Source organism: Saccopteryx leptura, chromosome X, assembly GCF_036850995.1.
Source record: "Saccopteryx leptura isolate mSacLep1 chromosome X, mSacLep1_pri_phased_curated, whole genome shotgun sequence".
In the NCBI taxonomy this organism is placed as follows: Eukaryota; Metazoa; Chordata; class Mammalia; order Chiroptera; family Emballonuridae; genus Saccopteryx; species Saccopteryx leptura.
The window spans coordinates 108,440,665-108,443,976 of record NC_089516.1 but is presented as its reverse complement, the minus strand read 5'-3'; the positions used below and the strand labels follow the sequence as shown (position 1 = coordinate 108,443,976).

The 3,312-nt window shown below is 38.0% G+C and overlaps 1 non-coding gene across 1 annotated transcript; it reads left to right on the top strand.

Moving 5' to 3' along the window:
• Positions 1-2,802: 2,802 nt before the first annotated feature.
• On the top strand, positions 2,803-2,878 carry TRNAA-CGC (transfer RNA alanine (anticodon CGC)). Its single transcript has one exon. It is a non-coding gene; the product is annotated as a tRNA-Ala (tRNA).
• The last annotated feature ends 434 nt before the right edge of the window (positions 2,879-3,312 follow it).

The following is a 3,312-nucleotide window of genomic DNA, read 5'->3' as shown; positions in this document are numbered from 1 at the left end:
AGGGTATATAAAACATTAAATAATGATTAGCATGTACAGCACTGCCTGCTTAACCCTAGTGATGTTATTCATGAGAAATGATGCTTAGAAGTTCTCTCTTCACATATTTCCTCACATACATGCCAGTATGTCTAAGATTTTGCCATTATAGTATTCCTTTCTTTCTTTTTGTTTGTTTGTTTGTTTTCTAGAGTTTTCTTTTGTAAATTCCCCTGTGAATGGCCAAGTCTTAAGATGTTATAAACTGATAATCAGGGACTGGTTTGTCAGATTCTCTCCAACTTCATCAGCTATTCACTATTCTTAAGAGAGAGGCAATATGTACATTGGTTAGTAGCAGGGACTTGGGGGCTAGACAACCTGTGTTCTACTCTTGGCTTTTATCTTTAATAAGTCTACAACAATGAGCAAGCTACTCAACCTCTCTGTGCCTATAAAAATGGGGGCTAATATTAAAAGTGCCTTGTTGTGAAGATCAAATATGTTCATATGTGTAAAACAATGAGAACAGTGTAGAAGCACATTGTTGTTATGTACCATTGAGTTGGTTTTGACTCCTGGTGAACCTCTGAATGAGTGATGTTCACAATGTCCTGTCTTCAACATCCCTACTCAGCTCTGATAGACTCATGCCTATGACTTATTTTATAAAATCAATCCACCTCATATTTGGTCTTCCTATTTTCCTACTGCTTTCTACTTTTCCTACCATGCCTGTCTTTTCCAAAGAACCCTGCCTTCTCATGATGTGCCCCAAATAGGACAACTTCAGATTTGTCATTTTTGTCTCCAGAGATGTTTCAGACAATTTTCTCTAGGACTCACCTCATCATCTCTCTTGTGATCTAGGGTATTTTTAGAGCTCTCCTCCCACAGCATATTTCACATTAATCAATTTTTTTCCTATCAGTCTTCTTCACCATCTAACTTTCACATCCACACACAATATTTGGGGATATGAGGGTGTGGATGAGCTTAGCCTTGGTCTCTCATAACACATCTTTGCTCTGGATGATTTCTCCTAATTATTCCATTGCTGCACTTATGACTCTTGCCCTTTCTTTGATTTCTTAGCTGCAGTCTTCATTTGAATTGATGACTGAATCAAGGTAAGCAAAAATTTTAACAATTTCAAAATCTTTGTTGTCTATAGCTAAAGTTGTATATTACTTCTCTAGCCATGATTTTGCCTACTTAATGTCTGAATGCAGCCTACCTTTGAGACTGTTCTTTCATTTTTATCAGATATTGTTTCAAACCATTGGTACTTTCTGCCAGTAAGATAGTATCATCTGCATATCTTTAGTTGCTGATAGTTCTTCCATCAATTTTTAATCCTTCCTTGGAATCTAACTCAGTTTCTTGTATAATATGTTCTATGTATAGACTAAATCAATTGGGAGAGGAATATATATTCTTGTCTGACACCTTTGTCTTTAGAAAACCACTTCGTCTCTCCATAATCTATCGTGATAGTGGTTTCCTGTCCACAATACAGGTTACATATCAGGACAATCAAGTGCTGAAACATGCACATTTTTTTCAAAGCAACCCACAGCTTTTCATGATCCATGCAGTCAAAGGCTTTATGTAGACTAACCTTCTGAAATTATTTGCAGCACTCCAGTACCCAAAAAGTGCCAGCAATTTGCTCTAAAGTGCCTCTTTCTTTTCTGGAACATCATTTCTTGTTCCATATAAGGTAGACTCCTTTGTTGCATCATCTTGAGCATCAGTTTACTTGTGAGGGAAATTAGAACAATCATCCTATACTTACTGTACTCCTTGGCATTTCAGCTCTTGAAAATTGGGATGTATAGTGAATGTTTCATCTGTAAGACATTGTTTTGTTTTCCATATTTGTTGACATATTTTATTAGGATTTTGACAAATTCTGTCTCTGTGTCTTAAAATAACTCTATCACTATCCCATCTACCCCTGGTGAGTCATTTCTTCCCAATAATTTCAGGGCAACTTTTACTTTGTTTTCTATAATTACAGACTCTTTTTCATAAGAATTTTCTTTGAAGGTACGTCATCTTTTTGTCTCTTCTGTGTAGATTTTCAGTATACTGTTTCCACCTTCCCATTATTTTGTCCTACTCAGATAATGTGCTTCCATGTTGTTCATTCAACATTCTTACTCTAGGTTTGAATTTCCATTTTATTTTTTGACTCTTCTTATAGAGATCCCTTTTCTTCTTTTTGTTGTTCTCTTTATCATAGACATTATTGCAATGTTAGTCCTTTTTACTTTCCTATAATAATTACTACTCTTCCAACCTTATTTACCATTCTGATTGGTAGTATTGTATATTTTCTAAGGTCCTTGGGGCTGCCATATGGTCCATTCTAGGGTGAACTGCACTCCCAGGATAGTTCAAAAATTCTTCCTCCAGACCCTACTATTCATGATTAGAAAGACTATGGGTGTTCCATCAATAAAGAACATTCCTATGTTCTGTCCAAATGGCAGGAAGTAGAGGGAAATTTTCCACTGGTGGTCCTTCTTCTTGCCAAATTATTTGGTAAACCCATAGTTCCAGCTTTCCAGATATATCAGCCTTTTACAGGTTGGAACATTGTTTTTCTACTTTGCTTTGATGAAATTAAACATTTTGCTTCTTCTGATTGCAATAGGTGTTAACCACCCAGCTCCTAAATCTAAAGCAACTCTAAGCTGCCTATTTACCTTTTATGGGGAGATTTGTAAGCTTTTTAAGTTGCACAAAAATTATTTCTTTTCTCATTATTTCACGCAAATACTTTTTGTTCGTAAGCAAGAAAACTAATCTTTTTTGGCCCTGGCCGGTTGGCTCAGTGGTAGAGCATCGGTCTCGCGTGCAGGAGTCCTGGGTTCGATTCTCAGCCAGGGCACACAGGAGAAGCACCATTTGCTTCTCCACTCCTCCCCCTCTCCTTCCTCTCTGTTTCTCTCTTCCACTCCCACAGCCAAGGCTTCATTGGAGCAGACTTGGCCCGGGCACTGAGGATGGCTCCATGGCCTCTGCCTCAGGTGCTAGAATGGCTCTGGTCGCAACAGAGCAATGCCCCAGATGGGCAGAGCATTGCCCCCTGGTGGGCATGCTGGGTGGATCCCAGTCAGGCGCATGCGGGAATCTGTCTGACTGCCTTCCCGTTTCCAACTTCAGAAAAATACAAAAAAAAAAAAAAAAAAAGAAAAGAAAACTAATCTTTTTTTAGAAATTAAATTTGGCCCTGGTCGATTTGCTCAATGGATAGAGTACCCATCTGGCATGTAGACATTCTAGGTTCTATCCCCAATCACAATACATATGAGAAGTGATCAT